We start from the raw sequence: 21682 nt of genomic DNA, 5'->3' as shown, positions 1-21682 counted from the left end.
GCGGTGTGCATCCTATGGCAGTGTTAGAATGATTGATAAGACACCATCCCTACAATAGTAGGGAATGGAATTAGTAAATTTGCCTCCACCAAATTGTGGCTGTTCAGAAAATAGTATATCTTGCCATAGCAACTCAGGAGGCCTAAGGTCTAAGGATTGAGATTTGAAACTGGCCAGAGGAGTAAAGTCCATGGATTTCTTATCTCCAATTAACCATCTTAGAACTGGAAGTTGAGTTGTAGTTCAAGTTGTAGAGTGCCAGCTTTGAGCAAATCAACTAAGCAAGGTCACAAGGCCTGGAGTGCAAGCCTTAGTATTCAAGGAGGAAGGTAGAGACTATGCTGAGATTTTCAAGCAATGAGTGATTATTACTATAATAAGTAAGACATGACTCACTTTATGGCCAGCATATGCTCAAATATCTCATGCATACATACACAGTGTTTATTCTTACTATTTTAATGCTTCAAAATTTAACATATCTCTTAAAGGAAACATACAAAGACAGTGGGAGACCAGACTGTAGAAGTGACTTGGGATAAATGAGTTATGTATTTGCTTGGGGCAGGAATGTTGAGACTCTACGTTAAATGTTAACAGGGTATGAGGGAAAATTCAGTTTCCTGGGTTTGCAAATGAACTGGATACCACATATCAATTTAGCAAATTCCCACAAGCCAGATGTCCCTGTGTTTTGTGATTATTGTCTGCACAAGTTGCTAAAAACAGGCCCTTAATAAATAACATCATCTCTCTGTCTTCAGGGTATCAAGAAGCCTTTCTAAAACACATCAATGGGAGCAGAGACAGTGTGGCTCTGTGCAGATCAGTGACTGAGAAGAGGTTCAAGTTCAATTATCTCTTGTCTGCAGGTCTGCAGGTCTCCTGAAAGTCCAGGAATATGCGCAACATTCAGCCAGTCACTGCTAGTTCCATTCTTGGTGAGTCTGTGACCGAATGCTATTAAGGACTAAGAGTGTTGCACAGTGCTGTGCTTGGTGACTCCGGCATTAGCTGTGGTCATGGTAGAGTTAGAATGACCAGATTCTGCAAAAGCAGAAGTGCTGGGGACTCCAGTTCCAGAAACCACAGTGTTTCTAACTTTTATGGAGGCTTCCGTGGGCATCTGATAACTGGAGTGCAGCATGGCAGCAGGGGTTATCACTCTTTCTGTCACCATCACACCATCACATTCCCCCTGTTTGGGGTGGTTACAGTAGGTTGTACCCCTGAACTGGGAACAGGGATGCTCTCTCTCTCTCTCTTATCATAACAATGTGCATCTTTAAGATGCTGGTGGCATCTTAATCCTGGTTCTGGACACCTGCATTGGGTTGGATCACTCTTTCTGTAACTACAACATTCCCTTCATTGGTATAATGGTGATCTACCATGGTGGAGGCTGGGCTTCTCTGTCACAATAAGGCTCTGAGGTTGTCCTGGACCCAGGATCACGGTGCCTGGTGGCAAAGTAGAGCTTTTGGCACAGGAAGATCCTGCCATTATGATATTCCCAGAAGCCCTGGGTTCAGGCAGAGGTGGCACTATCTTTTGACTCTGCCTGGAAGATACAGATGTTTCAGTGACTGTCTCATGAGTTACTTTTTCTGTGTGTGCTCCATGCATGGGTTTTGGGACTTGAAAGCTCCTTTTAGAGAAGTAGCTATTGCCTGAATTTACCACGGTTTGCTCATGCTGTGCCAGCGAAACTGTGCCCCTGTTTGTTTCTTTAATGAGGTTCTACCTTTGCTCCATTTCCACTTCAACCAGTGTCTTGAATTCAAGTCCCAAGCCATATATGAAGTGGTCCTCTAGCTCTCCCTCAATAAAGCTTCTGCAGCTTATGGAGGCCCGTAGAGAATCCGTGTCTTCCTGCGAATCAACCAGTAGGCAATCTTTGGCTATGTGACTGTCATCGTTGTCAGTGTAGGAGGCTGCTTTCTAAAATGAAAATACAAAGAGAGACAAATAATTAATGATACAAATTCTCTTAAAAATAAGACAGTTGGACAAGGATGTAGCTCAGTGCCAAAATACTTACCAAGCAAATACAATGCCTTGTGTTCATTTTCCAGTCTCAAAAAAGAAAAGACAAAAAATAAAAAATTTAAATAATTTTTTATGTAAAAATAGTGTAGAGAGGGGTTACAGTTACATGAGTAAGGTAATGGGTACATTTCCTATGGAGCACTTTTACTTCCTCCTTTGTTTTTCCCCTAATGTCCCTTCCCACCCCACTGCCCCAATTCCTTCTTCCCTCCCCTCCCCCAGAAGTTGTAAAGTTTGTTTTCAACATAGTATCTTGCTTGTACATCTAGTTGTTACAATGGGTCAAAAAAACATACATATACAGTAACAACAAACCCTTAAAATCAGGACTTTAAAAATTATTCTGTTTAACTTCATCTTATCTGGTTATATCAGCGAAATGAACCCGAGATATTGGCAAAAATGGTTTTTATCTCTCTTGCTATTGTTTCTAACATATTTATAAGGTACCATGTGAGTTTTATGTTGCTTTATATGTTCCTCCCCCATGGTAAAAATCCTGTTTTCACTGTATTTGATGGTGCTGTAATTTGGGGAGCAGAAGGGAAAAAACAAAATATTTATAATAGGGATACATGTTCACGCATTGTAACAATGAGATGTACAAGTCACTATGTGGAAAATAAACTTTACAATTTAGGCCTGAGGTGGGGTGGAGAGGCTGGAGATTGAGTTAAGTTGTGGAGGTTGGAAGAAATGGATGGTAGGGGAAAAACATAGGAGGAGGCAACAATGTTTGCTATGAAAGGTACTCATTACCTTGCTCATGTAACTGTACCACCTCTGTACAGTATATTCACAATACAACTTATTAAAAAGAAAAAGAACAAAGAAACAAAATCCAAAAATAAATAAAATAAGCCTATTTAAGCTGGGTGCTGGTGGCTCATGCCTATAATCCTAACTACTCAGAAGGCTGAGATCTGAGGATTGCAGTTGAAAGCCAGCCTGGCTCAAAATGGTAGAGCACTAGCCTTGAGCCAAAAGAGCTAAAAGACAATACCCAGGCCCTGAGTTCAACCCCCATGACTGACAAAAATACATATATAAATAAAAATTTCCTAATATAAATGTGATACCGAGGTATAATAATTACAAGGAAGCATAAGAAAAACATCAACTGAGAGACAGACTACATTTTAGCAAATGTATACTTAAAAACTATACATATATATATATATATGTTAATATAATGAAGCAGATGGGATGGTTTATGACTATAATCCCAGCTACTTGGGAGATGGAAATCAGGAGAATCAAAATTTGAGGCTGGCCTGGGCAAAAGGTTAGTAAGATCCCTTCACAACAAGTCATCTGGGCTATGTGTGGTTGGCAGGTGGTTCTTGGTCCAAGCAACTCAAAGCAAATGTAAACAGTGAAAAAGAGCTGGAGGCATGGCTGAAGTAGCAGAACACTTGCCTGGCAAGTGCACCTGAAAATCCCCCACAAAAGTGGGTGTATAATCAAAGTACCTGTACACATGCATGTGTCACAATGAAATCTATTATTTCTATACTGAACAGAAGCTAATAAAAATACACAAAAGAAGGGGCTTTTATATTGAAGGAAAATAAATGATCATGACAAGTAAATCTAATGAAGCATCTTGACAAGATCCTGGATAGAAATGCAATTCTATAAAGGCAAATTTCAAATATAGATTGTATCCATTTAAATTTCTCGATTTTTGATGGTACTGTATGGTACTATAGATTATTGTGTGAATGCATGTACAGATGTGAATGCGTGCATGCATATGACATGTAAGCACATATTCATCTGCATGAATGTATACAGTGTGCATGCCATATACTTATTATGTGTGTTTTTTGACACATACACACATGTGTGTATGTAGTATGTGTAAGAGAATTGAAGACAAAATGGCAGATGTAGAGAAATACTAAAAATCAGGTGATACTGGGTAGATTATTCAGGAGTTCAAAATTTCTATCCTTGCATGTTTTCAGACAAATTCTTTGTGGGTGGTAGTGAAATTTGATATGCACTTTTCTGATAAGTTAGAATTATTTCCCAATCAAAAGCTAGCAATATCTGCATAACCAAGTTTTACCAGGACAGGATTAGAGTGGGCAAGGAAAATATGTTGTCATTCCAAATATATAAACAGCAATTCTTACATCAGTGAATTGATTCTTTAAGAATTCCTCATTCATGGTACCAGAAGGGAAGGGAAGGGGAAACAAAGGAAAAGGCAACAATGCTTGGTAAGAAATGTACTCATTATCTTGCCCATGCAATTGTCACCCTCTGTATGGTATTTTCACAATTTATAAAAAGACAAAGCAAACTAAATAGATAGATAGAGAGATAGATAGATAGATAGATAGATAGATAGATAGATAGATAGATAGATAGATAGATAGATAAAATTCTGGCTTTTCACAGTCTTTGGGCTAGTACTCTCATCAGCCAAGTTCCGTTATTTAAATGAAGACACAGTACAATAATATTTTCCACATAATTCAATAAATGGTGATGGTCAAAATAAAACTGTCCAAACAAAAATCTGGAGGCCAATGTCCCAATGACTATGGAGTGTAAGAAGCCTTGACTCAGAGACCTTGAGACACAGGGGTGGGGAAGACACTGATTCCCCATGTGCAAGTACAAGGCACAAGCTGAGGGAGCTGTTAAGTTGATTGTAGTCTCCATTAAGTTGTAATGCATTAGTTTCTAAATTAAAATGAAATGCCTGCCTTCCATCAAATGATTATTTGTACACTGTACTTGTACATATCTTATGTCCTGATTTTTCTTTATTGTTTTCATAAACATATTTGCAGTAATCGGTTCTTTAGGTGCACTTACTTAACTATTCTAATACTATGCATTTGGGACATTCACAATTTTTCAATAAAATTAATGTGGCCAGGAGCAGTAACGTACAAATATTTTCCTTTCTTGACCTACATCCTATTGCTTACGGATTACTTAAATTTTATTTAGGTTTTATTCTACTATTGTTCTTTATTTAAATGTCTCTGACTGCACCATTTTTGCTTGACTCTTCAGGGTAACATGAAATACATCCCATACATTGATATGAATTAGAACAAAACTATTCACTTGTTTTTTTTTAGATGACTGCTTGTAAGTTTTCTTTTCTTCTTTCGAAGTGTAGAAAACAATTTATTCTGTCTAATTATTTAGGGGGGAATATCTGGTAGTGAGTTTTGAACTCAGGGCCTTGATCTTCCTTGGCTTGCATACTTGTTCAGTTGGCACTCTACCACATGAGCCATACCTCAGACCTGCTTTCTGCTGCTGAATTAGAGATTGAGTCCCACAGACCATTCTGTCTTGGTTGTCCTGGAACAATGATCGTCTACATCTCAGCCTCCTGAGTAGCTAGGATTATAGGTGTGAGCTACAGGTCTATTAGTATGTCTCCTCTTCTAAGAAGGGATCCTTATGATGTTTGGATTGACACCAGCCTATTAGGACCCCTTGGATGTGAGCAGCCAGTGCCCAGGCATAGGTCGGAGCATGGAAGGGAAAGACCCCTGTGGGCCCAGTGCTCTAACACTCCTGAGAAATCTCAAGACCATCCTCTGAGCTTTTCACTGCACCCATTATACCAGATGACACCCAGGGATGCCTGGCCCCTGAGCTGTAGACAGATTGCCCAGCCTGGACTGCAAATCTCTCAAGTGTGGACAGAGGGGGAAATTTTAAGCCAGGCTTTCATGAGACAAGCAGCACAGTGTCCCAGCATTGGCTTTTCCCTGAAGCCTTAATGTTGAATCATCAGAAGTGCTAAAAAGTCATCCCTGAACCTCAGCCTGGGTGCTCATCTAAAAGATGGTCGCAGTCCTGTGTATGCACATATGGTCTTCTGGGTAGAGTACACCCTGGCCTGGAGGTCTGAAGGGAGTATGGGTCTCTTTCTGACTATATTGCTGTATTCCTTCTAGGAAGGAGCGCATTACATGAAGTGGATAAAGGTGAGTGGCAGCTGCCTGGACAGGATGCGCCAGGACTCACAGGCCATCCATTCTGTCCTGCCCGGCTCCCCGTTATTAACATAGACTTTAGGTACAGAGAGAAGGTCTTTCCAGAAGGCAGGTTTAGGTAAGAAGTGGGATCAGTAGAGCTTCCTGTGAACCACTGTGTGCACACAGCTGTGAGAGCACAGAGCAGCCTGGCTGGACTGAGTGGAGGGTTCCAGAGCCCAGCCAGCAGAGCTGGTCTCTCCCTGGCCTTCACAGCCCAGCCCCGTCTCTACTTTGTGCTCTCCCTGGCCAGGAATATGATAGCATTGAGCAGTTGAAGCAGCTACAGGTGAGCTGAAGTTATGACAATATAATAGTAGAAGAGAATTGTATTGCCTGGTTCAGGAGATTCTAGAGATTCAGCATAGATGTGGGTTGTGAATGTGTTGAACTAACTTAGTCTGGGTGGGCAGGAGCCAGGGAAGATACTACGCTCCCATGCAGGATATGCGGGTCTGATGCTATGACCTTCTTGCTGGGCAGCCCCATTCATGGGTTTGCCAGGCCTCAGCATTCTGTGTTCTCTTTCATGTCTCTGTGATCCCTAACTCAGACCCGGGAAGGGAATAGGGAAACGGCGATTGACCAAGATCCTTTCTCTACTTGTGGTTCATACTATTGTCCCAGAAAAGCTCATCTCTTACATACAGTTTCTGGAAGCTCCTAGACCTGGCTCCCAAGCTGGGGCACCCTTTAGTGTCCTGGTTTCTCCACAAGTGAGGAGAGGGGCCTCCCAGCCATCTCCTGGGATGTTTGGGATCACCTGAGCCTCCACCAAGAAAATCTTCCCCTTGTATTTGAGGGCCCCCCCCCCAAGGCAACAGCCAGAGCTGTGCTTCAGGGTAAGAATTGTTAGCTCCTCTGTGCCTCTGATTGACAAGCAGGCCGGAGACTCCTGTGTCATCTGAGTGAGCCTGCTGAAGGATACTGGACCTAAAGCCTGAAAAATTGATCATGGATGGTTGAGCAACATGGCATTCCCTTGGTGTCTTCATGGAGAGACAGCATCCTGCGCATTGGAGACCATCTGAGATTTGGTATTATGGAAGTGTTGAAGTACTCGATCTCTTCATAGTTTATATGAATGAATAGCAGAAAGATTGGGAAGAAGAGGTTTAGAAGTGGAAACTGCCATTTTGATTACTGATATGCTACTAAAATTCTGGTTTTACTGTTGTGTGGTCATTGTGGTTTTATTGTTTCATTTTCGTGTTTATAACACTCTCCAACTTGGTGTGAAATAGGAACTTTGCAGGGTGATGGTGGACTTTGGCAGAAGTAGGGAATGCTGCCACTTCTCAACCCTGATGAAGAGAGGGCCTGTCCACGGCAGCACAGAGCAAGTGTTCATCTCAGGTTCACCTATGTCAGGGCACTGCCCTACATATCTCCTAAATTCTGTGGATCAGAATTTGAAGACATCGTAGAAAGATAAATTGCAATTCAAATGGCAGAGTAGGTCTTGTCTTTCCAGGGAAACAGCCATCACCCGAGGGCTCTAGCCATTACATCTTGTGTCCTCTAGAACACTAGAGTTTGTCACTAGGGGAGTGCTTTACGGGGAGAGACACTCCTTCTAAGATTACAGATTGAAGGCATTGATTATTGTTTGGTACTGACAAGGGACAATGGAACAGAAATTTTGGTGAGTACACTCAATGAGGAATCCTGGCAAGTGTGATAAAAAGGCTTTGCAAATATCCGCACCCAAACAAAGAGAGCCTTCAAACGGGCACTCAATGAATCTGTACACAAGACCAGTCTGGTTATCAGACCCACCAAATTAAAATCCTCAATGTTCAGTTGGTAACAATTATGAAGCATAGAAAGAGGAGAATGGCTCCTTCATAGACAACTGAGTCTTACTGAAAGTGGTCATCAGGAAAACACACATTGAGCTTAGTAGACAAAGACAGCCAATCACCAATTCAAATATGATCAGTGACATGACCAAAACCAAGAACCCACAAAGTAGTCCAGGAAATGAAGAAGCAGACATTACAGCCAGTGAGGATTTCAGTAAAGAGTTAAACATGATGAACTGGAACAAAACATTGTATTTGTAGATAGGAACTTAAATGCAAAACACACTAGAGGCATTCAACAGCAGATTTTAGGAGGCACAAGCATCCATACTACAAAGAAAAGGGAACTTTTCGGTCATATAAATGATTCAATGAACAAATCACAGAATGAATATCAGGTTTAATAAGTTTTGAATTAGATTAATTAGAAAAAGTACATAAAATTATCATTATAAGGGAAATGCATGGCCTTGTGTGATATCTGAGAATATGTAGATCTGTGAAACCAAATTGTTTCTGTTGGGCTACATTACTATATGTTTAGGATATTTACTGTCATCTCCATTATACCCAGGAAACAAAAATTGTAAAAAACAAGAATTTAAATGTTTTACCATATAAATCCTCACTTGAAATGTCATAAAACAATCCATGTTTACAGTGAACTTCTTTACCGCATATTCCAGAGCCTTCCCCTTCTCCTTTCTCCCAGATGTCTTCGGCTCCTGCCTTTTTTCAAGGTTATATGTGATTCATCATCCTGCTAGTCTACCAGCTCTATTTATATGTGTGTGTGTGTGTGTGTGTGTGTGTGTGAGTGTGCACGCGTGCACTGGTTCTGGCCCTGTGTGCTGCTTAGCTTTTAGGCTCAAGGCTCACATGGAATCCACAACAGACATCTGGGATGTCTGCAAGCCATGGAGTGAGCACTGGGCCATCCCTGCCCAGTGAATGCCCAGATGAATACAACTGCCACCAGGTCACAGGGCACGGAAGACTGGCCCAGCTTAGGCCTGGATACTCACAGAATCTGAAGTGGGTAAGTGGGTTGTGAAATGGACATTATTGTAAGCCACAAAGTTTGAGGATTATCCCTGCTGTCTCATTAAATAAGTCAAACAAGGGGCAAAGCAATCACAAGAAAAGAATCTCCTTAGTTTCCATGGAGCAGCTGAATTATCCTCTCCCATTCTCTTGTTTTCCTTCACCCACTTCTTATTCCCTTTCCCTCTGTAGAGATTTTGTATCTGTTTGCTTTCTAAATTTCTTTCTTTTTGTGCTTGCATTGGGGTATGAACTCAGGATTTGGGCACTGTCTCTTAGCTTTCTCCCTCCAGGCTCATCCCTCTACCCTTGGCTTTGAGGTATTAATTAGAGATAAGTGTCAAAGTCTTTTCTGCTGTGTCTGGCTTTAAACTGGCATCCTCAGATCTCAGACTCTTGAATAACTAATGTTACAGATATGAGTCACTAGAGCCTGGCTTCCCTACAGATGGCAAGCTAGGCTTCTATACCTAAATGTACTAGCATCCAAAGAGGAAATGTCCATCAGTACTGGCTCATGCATGCAATCATAGCTACTCAGGCTGAGATGTGAGGAAAAAGCCAGCCCAGGCAGGAAAGTCCTAAGATTTTAACTTCAACATAGCCCTTCAAAAGCTGGAAGTGATAGTTGTATCACATAGGTAAAGTTGTAGATTAAAGCAATAAAAGACATGGATACCACCCAAGCTGAGTTTCAGTCCAAGGACCTCCATCCACCTTTGTCACAAAATATCCAAGAAAGAAAAAGAAAAACATAAAAGGAAAAGATTTTCCTATGACTTCTTCATAACCTGCACCTAGAAAGGATCACTTTTATCCTACACAAGAAAAAAGACAATTTAATCAACACAGAAATCCCTGTGTATTTTCTATTTTAGTATTTTAAAGTTAAAATCAGTGGCAAGTTTAGAGCCAGCTCAGAAACAGGTGTCTAGTGGGACTATGGAGCCTCTTGAAATAGATGGCATTCTATTCCCAGGGAGTAACCATGCCTTTCTACTATACCTACTGTATATGTGGTTACCATTCCAAAGTGTTTTGTGACATTGACATTATGGAGGGTTACTCTAATAGCAAAACAAATGGATATGCTTGTTATTATAGAACAGCATTCAAATTATAAAGTATAGCCAGTGCCAAAATATACTGTCACAAGCATATAGAGTTGAGAACAAAAACATGTGAAGTTTAAAGCCTGACATCCAACACAAAGGACTTCAGTATATAACTAGCATGCAAACATCTAAAATACTGTCAATGTATAAGACTATTCCAACCGATTTCTAGAGGTAATATTGAAGACAATGTGGTCTTAAGTTTATTTTCCAACACAAAATGTTTATTTAGTAAAGAACAGAACACAAATGATAAAATATTGCCAATGCAAAAAATATTTCAATAAATATCTGGGTTGAGAATGAGGGCATGAGAACTCTTGTAAACTTCGTTTTCCAACACAAAATTGTTACTTGTAAGTAGAGTACATTATACAAATTTTTAAATACCGTAAATACAATACAATATTGTTAACATTTATCTATTGAGAACTGGTTTCTCAATGTGGTCTGTCCAGGACTCCTGATGCCCACTAGGAGGACTCACAATACCTGCATTGGGTAAACAGGTAGTGTGTGTTGGAGGTGGGGGATAGAAGCATTGTTTTCTCAGGAACATCATATCCTGGTTACCAGACCACATACATCAAAGCAGCACTCCAAAATTTAGCAGCCAACATTGTGGCCTTCATATGTCGCCATTTTCCATATTTGTATAGGCATGCCTAGGTCTCTAGAGACAGTTGTACCTGACAGTGCCAACAGGCCTCCACAGAAAACCCTTCAGTTCATCTGCCAAGGAGTACGTCGTGTCTCACACAGTGCCACGGGACAAGGCTTGGGCAATCAAAACCCAGAGAGACAGATGTTGTCTATACAGAGGTGGCTGAGTAAAGAGGAGCAAGTAGAAATAACTCATGGCAACCTACATGCTCCAACATCTCCTGTCCTTGAGGAAGTATCTCTCTGGATCTGTCTGGATGTCTTGAGTCACCCAGTGACTTTTAGGTTCTGAACTGGTAGAGAAGGTTGGTGGTGAGCACACTGACTGCTGTGCAGGAGAAAATAGGCTGCCCCTAGTGGAAAAAGCAAGGTTCGTGGTCATTGCAAGGGATAGAGGCAACAGGAAATGGATGATCACAAAGCAGCCAGATATGGGGATATGGTATCACTGAAAACGGGAGAGGAAGAGACCACTTGTTTAGAGGCAGCCCAAGCAGGCAAAGTTTAGGTATGCTTCATTTGTCCCACTCTATAAAATGCTCATCAGACTTACTGACCAGCAAAGTTCCCATAACTTGTAGCTTTAGAAAAAAATAGAGAGACCCCCCCTAACCTAGTGCTAGGTGCACTACTCAGAAAATCAGAAGAGCAAATGACCACTTTGCAGAGCTATTGTGTTAGCTCTGAGTGACGGTTGAAGTAAAGGTATGTGGCTTGTTCTGTCATGTGATCTCCTTCATCTTTTAGAACTGCCAGCTTCTTCCAGAATGGACAGGTATTAGGAGTTGAGAATGAGTGCTATGTGTGGAATCCATCCATCCAAAGGATGACTCTATAATTTAAAGAAGAGTAGTAAATCTTTAAAATATTGTCATTGTAAAAAATACTGTCATAAAGATGTAGACTTGAGAAAGAAGGTGATGTGAAGTATAAAGACTAACTTCTAAGACAAGGGACTGCTAAAGAAGAGTAAACAACCATTTAATCTTCTCTCAATTCAGAAGAATCTTGTAACAAATGGGTATAGTTGAGAAGGACGGAAATATAGAATCTAAAGAACAATTTCTAACACAAATGATTTACTTATAAACCAGAGACCTATCTGTAAAGATTTAAAATACTGCCAGGGCAAAAGCATATCATCAGAAATAGATAGAGTTGAGAAGAAAAAGATGGCATGAGTGTTAAACAAAATATTAACTGACAATAATTACAGAATAGGATGTAAATGGTAAAATATTGCCAAATGCAGATAATGTTTAACAAATATCCAGATTTGACAACAAGAGTCTATGAAAACTAGTAAGGTCTATTTTCCAAGACAATAGATTTACTTATGATTATAGCCTGACATGGAAACTTTGAAATACTCTAAATGCAAAGAATATTGTCACTAACATCTTCTATCTATATGAGAGTGAAGGGGACAAGAAAACTGAGGTCTGACTTCCAAAAGTGGTCAGTCCAGGTCTCCTGATACACACCGGAGGTGCTTGTCTATACCTGGGTTTGGGAAGCAAGTAAGGGAATGGGAGGACTATGCTTCCCCTGAAACATCATATCTGGGCTACCAGACCAAACCCATTAAAATATCATCCCAATATGCAGGAGCCAGCATTGTGGCTTTCACGTGGCACCACTTTGCACATTAATGAATCATGCCTACGTCTCAGGAGGCAGTTAGATCTAGCCCTGCCAACAAGACTACACATACCATTCAGTTCTTTTCCAGAAGAGTAGCACACTGCAGCATCCCACAGTGCCACAGGACCAGGTTTGGACCATCCAAACCAAGAGAGGCACATGTTGTTGTCTTGGTAGTAGCAGGTGGCAGAGTAAGGCAGAGGAAGTTCATGGGATTGTGCCTGCTCCACAAGCTTCTGACCTTGAGACAGGGGCTCTCCCTTGCTAGGCCAGAATATCTTGCATCACCAGTTCTGCATGGGTAGAGAGGGCTGAGGATGAACACTCAGACTGCTGTGAAGGAGAAAATGGATGTGCACCTATTGGGGCAAAGCAAGATTACAGGGTCATTATAAGAGGAAGACACAATTAGGGATGGATTATGACAAAACAGCCAGAAGATAGGGGAAATTAGATCCCCACAAGAGACAGAGGAGGACAATAAGAACAGGTAAAATTAGGAGTGCTCCATCTGTCCCACCACATGAATATAACATGAGAAACCCAACCTCCAGCAAAGCTTCCCCATGTTCCAGGTCCCAGGAAGGTGGGAAGAGCCACTGAGCATGTTCTGCACTACACAGAGACTCAGAAGAGCTAGTGAACAGCATATTCACATTCCTTCAGTTCTCCAGCCTCACCTGCGTGACTGATGAAGTCAGGTATCTGGCTTCTCGCTTCTATCCTGTGACCTCCTGCACATTCTGGAATTGCCCACTTCCTCCAGAAGTGACCAGGCACAGGCTGCTAACTTCCAAGTAGGCCATTTGAAGCCAGAGATCCAGGCTGAGTTTGCTTTGTGCAAATGCTGAGGGTCAGAGCCTCTCCCTAGCAGGTTTTGGGGTCCAGACTCAGACAAGGGGTGGTTGTTTGGGGGAAGGGAATGGGAGGGAGACAGGGATTATTCTTTTCTAGTGTGCTGCCATGGGGTTGAAGCGACACCCATGGCAAGGCATGGGACTGTTGATCCCCAGTGCTCAATTCCCCTGAAGCCATGGGTGGGTTTGGGGTGGCTCCAACAGAGAGGCTGCTGCTGTCCATGGCTTACACAGATGGAGGCTGGGAAGAAGAATGCCCTAGAAGAGGAGCTAGGGCCTGGGGTGGTCCCAGTGAGCCCAGAGCCCTGAGGGCCAGCTGAGGCTGCCAAGCTGCCAGATGGAAAGGCGGCCTGAGAGCAGCTGGCAATCCTGCTGCTAATGGTGGTGGTGGGGGTGGGCTGAGAGGTGACCCGACAGCCAGTGGTGGTGAGAGGGGTCTGGGAGGGCTGCATGTTGGCAGGGGCCCAGAAGGTGGAGGCTCGGCCTTTCTGACAGCCCAAAGCAGACAAGACTGAGGAGCCCAAAGCCACCTGGGCCTGTGATGTGGCCGGCTGTGGCTGAGCAGGTGTGTGTGCGGCCTCATCCTGTCTTGGCATCCATGAGCAGCCAGGGACTGGCTTGTAGTGCCCGCAGGGGAGCTTGGTGCGGCCTTTGGTGTGGATGCGGAGAGTCGGCATGTCGCGGGAGGTAGAGGGAAATTGGAAGGCAGGCCTGGCTGTGCGGTTGAAGCTCAAGCTGCCCTCGCTGGTGGTAGAGTCAGGCGAGAGGCTGCGCGGGCTGGGGCAGCCCATGGAGCTAGAGCAGGTGGCTGCTACCGAGCTGGGAGAGCCCTGACGCTTGGAGACATGGCCATGGGAGGGCAGAGACACAGGGGAGCTGGGAGTAGAGTGCAGCAGAGCCCAAATAATGCCCCGAGGAATATTCAAAGTAGTGGCACAGGCCTGGCCTTGAGCTGGCTCTGAGCCTGAGTGTGAATCTGACTTGCCCGAGGCCACAGTGGGGGTGGCAGTGTCGGGTCCACTGACCTGGTGCGTGTTGGTGTCTGCAGCAGCTGGCTGTGTGCAGAGCGGCCCTGATGGTGGGGCCCCCACGCTGCCCTCCACAGGCTTGGTGGCTGTAGCCTGGGTGCAGATGGAGGGGGTGGTGCTGCTGTGTGAGCTGCTAGATGCCAATGAGCTGTGGCAATGCCCTTTGGGTAGAGCTGGAGAAGTGGGGCTTGGCCTGGCAGAGTTGGCAGTCTCAGCAGCAGCAGCGCAGCCAGGCTGGCCGTGCTTTATCTTAAACCGGACTCTTCGTTTAGTGCCGGGGAAGGTGGCCTTGGTCGCTTGGACTTTGTTAGAGACCTGCAGGTGGGGGACAGTGGGAAACTGGGCGTCAGGGGCCGGGACTGTAGGAGACTGTGCAACAGGGGCCATGGCAGGGGCTGGAGCCCTGGAATGAGGAGGCAGCCGATCCTCCCTGGCTTTCTTGGCCAGCCTCCCTCCAGACAGGAAGAGGGAGGCAAGACCTGACCTCTTGCCCAGCTGGGCCCCGGCCCGCGTGGAAGCAAAGCGACAGGAGAGGCCATTCTGGTCAGAGCCAGGCTTGCCAGCAACCCGCCTGCTTGCCATGGACCTCCCAGAAGAGGGGTGGCATTGCTCTTGTGAGGGAAGACTGGAGCCCTGGGCAATGAGGCCCCCCTTGAAGGACTCAGAGTTCAGTACCTGAGACGGCTTCGGGGGCTTGGGCGATGTTTCTCCATCCCCGGTGCCGTCCTGGCGCTGTCTCTTGCGCTGTGGATCAGAGTCGGAGTCCTGGTGGTCTGCAGCCATGGTCTTGGTCCTCCTGTCTTGGAGCACCTCGGTGAGTGTGTGGTGGTCCCCCGAGTGCGGGTGGCTGCTGGAGGGCGCAGACTGTGCGCAGGAGTCGGTGGTGTGCGCCTGCGCTGGGGCAGGCGAAGGTGCGCTGTGCTGAGCGGGCATCCTCGGGGTCAGCGCGCTGCACAGTCTCCTGCTGAGCGTCTGCAGGGGAGGCTGGTTCCAGCACACAGCAGCCAGCGGCCCCAGCAGGGCACGGCGGGCCTGCTGCAGCAGATAGCGTCTCCGAGGCGAGCTGAGCACACGCCTGGGCCCAGCGGCAGGAAGCCCGCGGGATGGCCTCTTGCCGGCTCTCAGAAGAGAGATGGGCGCCCAGGAGGACAGCAGGGGGATGCTCTTGGAGGCCGAGGGCTCCTGAGGGCCAGCAGGTGCGTGACGCTCAGTGCCGTCCTGGGCCGGGCTGTCCGCGGGCAGAGACAGGCCAGTCTTGTCCAGATAGGCGCCCATGGCGCCCGTTCAGAGGCGTCGGAGCTCTGTGATCAGAGTCCTTGGCTCTGGGATTTCGTTTTCCCGCCAACTCGGTGAGTCGCAGGCAAATCGGATGAGCAACGTTCACGAATGCCGCGAGCCACCAATGATGTCCACGTGTGTGAGCGCTGGAGCGTGGACAGGGCGCGCGCCCTGGGGCTCGGGCCTCTCCCAGCAGACCCAGCGGCCTCCAGCCTCACCCGGCCCCGCTGGACACCCGGTAAGTCAGGTGCTAGAAGTGAGCACTAGGTACAGCACCAGGAACAGCAGTAGTTGCAGCAGAAACGATGATCAGTAACAGGCTTAGCAGCATCTGATTCAGCATCCGGCATAGGTCGCGGCCTAGACCCATTCAAGGTTAACTTAACATCCTTATCCTGCTGATACCTGTCAGGAAATAGGAGACTTTTCCTGTCTTTGCATTTTCTTTATTTGTCATCAGGGATACATAGTACAATCTGGCTTGGTTTTTATTTATTTATTGAAGTATTTTCTTTCTCTTGTAGCCTCATGGAAAGGTTTTCTAGGCTGACAGAGCTTGTGTTTAATTACACACAAGGACATAAACCCGTGGTGGTAGTCTACATCACACTTCCCTCCACAGAAAGCCTAAAAGGAGGGAAGAGTGAAAAGGCAGATGGAATAGCAGCAGTAGACACCAAGCTGAAGGCTTCAGCGTCTACACATAAAAGTTCAGCACTTGTCGAATGGGCAAGGATGTAAGACCTACCTGTGCCCTGTTCACAGCAATGTATGACAGAGACAGAGATAGGTGGAGAACAGAAAAGAACAGAAAAACAATGATAAACTGTGGAAATACTAACCCTAAGAATGTTGGGTCTAGGCATGACAGTGCATGCTGTAGTACTAAGTAGGTAGGAGGTAGTGGTAGGAGAAGATTGGTTGAAGGCCAGATTGGGAAAAGTATGAGATGCTAGTTGGGGAAAAATCATAAAAAATGATAAAAATAGAACTAGAAGAAGTGGCTAAAAATATAAACAGAAAAGGAAAAAAGAAAACATTATTTATTTTAATTTCAGATAAAGCATATTACATGATCCCTAGAGATTGAAACATTTCATACAGCTTAAAAGTTCATTTTGAAGGAACACACAACAGCACATATGTGAAGGTGTATAATTCAGAAGTTACAGTAGAAAAAATAAAACATATAAGAAAAATCCTGATGAGTAGGAAAATTAAATAATTCATTTTTCAGCATCTAATAGATTACAAAGTACATTCAAAATTCAGTAATACTAGAAGATTTGAATGGCAGTAAAATAGAAAAAAATAAGAGATTTTTGATGTGTTAAACACATAACATTTAGTGTTTTGAAGACTACTGCTTGCAGCATGTCATCTGACTTGTTATTATTCATGTATGTTGTCATACACTGGAAGTATTTTTTCCTTGCATTTTCATACACACACATACACACACACACACACATATAATGCATTTGGATCATATTTACCCCTCTATTATTTTATTTCTCCTCCTTCCCCCTTCGTGGTCCTCCTTTTTCCTTCCCAAAAGTCCCCAGTTTATTCCCATGACCTTTGCTTTGTGAATCATGTCATTTCCAGGTATGTGTACACCTTGATGGAGTGGTGATTAGCAAACACTCCGCAGAGATCAGCCAAATGCTGCTCTAATGTGACACTTGGGGTAGACATCCTGGCCCCAGAAGTAGAGCAGTCTTGATGCACTGGTGCTTTGAAGTGATCATCATCAGTTTATTATCAGTAGTATTGTCAGTGGAGGAGACCACAATGTGCTTCCCCTCTCTGACCACTTTACCATAGCAATTACTTTAGGTTGATTATTTTGAGAAACTAAAAACACAGTTCTGAAGACAGAATGTAAGTTTACCTTTTTTGTGAGGGAACTTCCCATCTATGAAGGAAATGTCCAGTTATAATGGTATCTCTGTACCAAGAAGAGTAGGATAGCTCAAAACTCATAAGGGATTCCTCTAAATTGCAGAGGCATTGATTTCTATCAACCCTTAACCCTGTTTGTCATCCTTTTCCAAGAGACTCTCCCAGAACTTGTCTTCCTTGCCCCAGAGCCCAAACCCTCTTTATTTTAGTCCAAGTTGGTTTATGGTTAAAGTTAATTTGTGCTTAGGCTGCCTCCTACCTTGAGTCCCTCCATGATGACTGCCACTTAGCCCAGGAGTTAAATGAAGAGAGGATTACACTTGAGACTGTACTTCTATAACAAGAAGGTAAGTCTCAACCAATCACAGATGACAAATTTCCTCTGGTCATACACGACTTCTTATTAGACTTTGTGCAAATATGGCAAATACCGAGCTGTAACCTATCAAACTATTCTTAGAGCTCATGAGGAACTAAGAATACCTCTCAAACAGAGATGGATTTTTCTCTGTGTCAACTGTACAAGGCCTCTCCTTGACAAATCCATAGGTTCTTAGTGGGCTACTTTGTGAAAAAGGGTCCTGCTTTTTCTTAGGATGATGGTTTCCCCATTTTCCAACCAGAAATATAATTGTTTTACCAGTAAAATGTGAATAAATAACAGATATAGACAGTCCGTGACTTACCATGCTTTAAGTGTTCTTTGGCACCAATGTGATATACCTTAATTTTAAATTACGCCATTTTGTTCAGATGGGTAGGAGTGCTATGTGCTCATTTGATCTAGGTGTTCATTGATAACAAGTTTATTGGGCTATAACTCCATTACAAGTTGAACAGCCTCTCTACTTATTCCATTAAAGGTAGAATTTGTTCATTGTTGATCTGAAATTCAAGTTTCACTGGGTTTTCCTTTTTTTTTTTCCTTCTTGGAAAGAAAAACAATCCTCTTCCAAAAACATCAGCTATTCTCATTGAAACATATCTCAGGAATGAACACAGACCAAAGAGGACTCTTGTAACTCAGCAATCTTCCTGGTAATATATGAGAAGTCGCTCAGAAGCAGTAGAGAATGGGACATTGTGAACATTGTTTTTCATTTAAATATTTATTATTCTATACATACAACTATGTAAAAAGGAATAAATATTACCTTCTAGAGAACAGAGAGCACTGAGAGCATGTGAGAACATTTGAGAACACAGGGTCAAGTTAGGTTTTCATGGCTGCCCAAGGAAGATCAAGTTTTGTTTTTCTGATACATGAATCATATGAACATTTTCTCACAGCAGTGATATTCCTATTGACAAAATAAAATACATTGTAGTGAAAAAGGAAAACCAAAACAACACAAATAACAAAACCTACTAAGTAGAGTGTAAACAATTCCAGATCACGGAAGAGAGACTTTCATCTCAGACACAACTTATTATGTTTAAGTATCTGTCCTTACACAGATATTGGAAGAGTGTATAAATCTTTTCTCAGCAAAACTCAACTAAACCATCTCCTTAGCCCACAAAAGTATCATCTTCATGTTTCATTTCCTTAAAAAATAGAAGTCAAAAATTTAGGTAGTCTGTAAAAATTACAAAATTTTGTGGCAGGGAGTATTTTTGTCAACTCTTCCTGATCTGCACGTATATTTTGAAGTACAGCACTTTCTGAGAGACATAAATGCAATCTACTTTGGATCCTCATAACTCTGGTAACTTTGTTAAAAAAAACAAGGCAAGGATATTGTGCATTGTCAGGTCAATATTTGAGGATTTTACAATATAACATCTATTATCCATATATTAATTCTTTACAAGCCTATGAATGCATTGGAGATACCAGAAGAAAAGCATAATTTCAAACTTCATAACAGAAGACACATAAGATCCTTTGATGTTTCTGGCCATTTACCTGAAAAAGAATTGCTTGAAAATTCACTTTGCTTCTATCAATAATTATTTGGCATCATGTTAGGTGGTGTGCATCCTATGGCAGTGTTAGAATGATTGATAAGACACCATCCCTACAATAGTAGGGATAGTAGCCTCCACCAAATTGTGGCTGTCAGAAAATAGTATATCTTGCCATAGCAACTCAGGAGGCCTGAGGTCTAAGGTTTGAGACTTGAAGCAGGCCAGAGGAGTATAGTCCATGGAATTTTAATCTCCAATTAACCTTCCAAAAGCTGGAATTGGAGGTGTGGTTCAAGTTGTAGAGTGCCAGCTTTGAGCAAAACAGCTAAGCAAGATCACAAGGCCTTGAGTGCAAACCCTAGTATTCAGGGAGGAAGGTGGAGAATATCCTGAGCTTTTCAAGCAATGAACTATTATTACTATAATAACTAAGACATGACTCACTTTATGGCCAGCATATACTCAAATATCCCGTGCATACACACACTGTGTTTATTCTTACTATTTCTGTGCTTGAAAATTTAACACATCTCATTTAAATGAAAGAGTTTCAGTCTTAAAGGAAAAACAAGGAAAGTGGTAGCCCAGACTTTAGAAGTGCCTTTGGATAAATGAGTATGGATCTGCTTGGGGCAGGAATGTGGAGACTCTAAGTTAAATGTTAACAGGATATGCAGGAAAATTCAGTTTCCTGGGTTTGCAAATGAACTGGATACTACATGTCAATTTAGCAAATTCCCAGAAACCAGATGTCCCTCTGTTTTGTGATTATTGTCTGCACAACCTGCTGAAAATAGGCCCTTAAGGGAATCAAGAAGCCTTTCTAAAACACACCAATGGGAGCAGAGACAGTGTGGCTCTGTGCAGATCCGTGACTGAGAAGAGGTTCAAGTTCAATTATCTCTTGTCTGCAGGTCTGCAGGTCTCCTGAAAGTCCAGGAACATGCACAACATTCAGCCAGTCACTGCTAGTTCCATTCTTGGTGAGTCTGTGACTGAATGCTATTTAAGACTAAGGATGTTGCACAGTGCTGTGCTTGGTGACTCTGGCATTAGCTGTGGTCATGGTAGAGTTAGAATGACCAGAATCTGCAAAAGCAGAAGTGCTGGGGACTCCAGTTCCAGAAACCACAGTGTTTCTAATTCTTATCAAGGCTTCAGTAAGGGTCTGGTAACTGGAGTGCAGCATGGTAGCAGAGGTTATCACTCTTTCTGTCACCATCACACCAACACATTCCACCTTTGGGTGTGGTTACAGTGGGTTGTACCCCTGAACTGGGAACAGGGATGCTCTCTCTCTCTTCCTTATCATAACATAATGCGCATCTTGAAGATGGTAGCTGGCTTCCAGAGGGTTCTTGACACCTGTTACCACAACATTCTTTCTGTAACCACAACATTCCCATGGTGATCTACCATGGTGGCTGCTGGGCCTCTCTGTCACAATAAGGCTCTGAAGTCGTCCTGGACCCAGGATCACGGTGCCTGTTAGCAGAGTAGAGTAGAGCTTGTGGCATAGGAAGATCCTGCCATTATGATATTCCCAGAAGCCCTGGGGTCAGGAAGAGGTGGCACTATCTTTTGACTCTGACTGGAAGACACAGATGTTTCAGTGACTGTCTCCTGAGTTACTTTCTCTGTCTGTGCGCAATGCATAGGTTCTGGGACTTGAAAGCTGCTGTTAGAGGAGGATCTATTCTCTGAATTAACCAGGGTTTACTCATGCAAATATGTCATCAAATATGTGCTCCTGTTTGTTTCTTTAACAAGGTACTGCCTCTGCTCCATTTCCATATCCATATCTAGTTTTTCGTCTAAGCAGCCAGTGTCTTGAATTCAAGTCCCAAGCCATGTATGAAGTGGTCCTCTAGCTCTCCTTCAATAAAACTGCAACAGCCAATGGAGCGCCTTTAGAATCCGTGTCTTCCTGCGAATGAACCAGTAGGCAATCTTTGTCCATGTGACTGTCATCGTTGTCAGTGTAGGAGGCTGCTTTCTAAAATGAAAATACAAAGGGAGACTAAAAATTAATGATACAAATTCTCTTAAAAACAAGACAGTTGGGCAGGGATGTAGCTCAGTGCCAAAGTACTTACCAAGCACATACAATGTCTTGTGTTCAGTTTCCAGTCCCCACCAAAAAAGACTAAAATAAAAAATTTAAAAAAGATTTATGTAAAAATAGTGTACAGAGGGGTTACAGTTACATGAGTAAGGTAATGAGTACATTTCCTGTGGAGCATTTTTATCTCCTCCTTTGTTTTTCCCCTAATATCCCTTCCCACACCAATGCCCCACTTCCTTCCTTCCTCCCCCCACACAAGTTGTAAAGTTTGTTTTCAACATAGTGTCTTGCACTTACGTCTA

General features: G+C 43.3%; 1 long non-coding RNA gene across 1 annotated transcript; it reads left to right on the top strand.

Annotated features, from left to right (window-relative positions):
• The first annotated feature begins 316 nt into the window (after positions 1-316).
• Positions 317-18739, top strand: LOC122104407. The gene is made up of 3 exons (XR_006146915.1): positions 317-329; positions 2275-2276; positions 18641-18739. It is a non-coding gene; the product is annotated as an uncharacterized LOC122104407 (long non-coding RNA).
• The last annotated feature ends 2943 nt before the right edge of the window (positions 18740-21682 follow it).

This window comes from Dipodomys spectabilis, unplaced genomic scaffold, assembly GCF_019054845.1.
Source record: "Dipodomys spectabilis isolate Male_0828 unplaced genomic scaffold, ASM1905484v1 ptg000024l, whole genome shotgun sequence".
Lineage (NCBI taxonomy): Eukaryota > Metazoa > Chordata > Mammalia > Rodentia > Heteromyidae > Dipodomys > Dipodomys spectabilis.
This window is presented reverse-complemented; position numbering and strand designations above follow the sequence as displayed.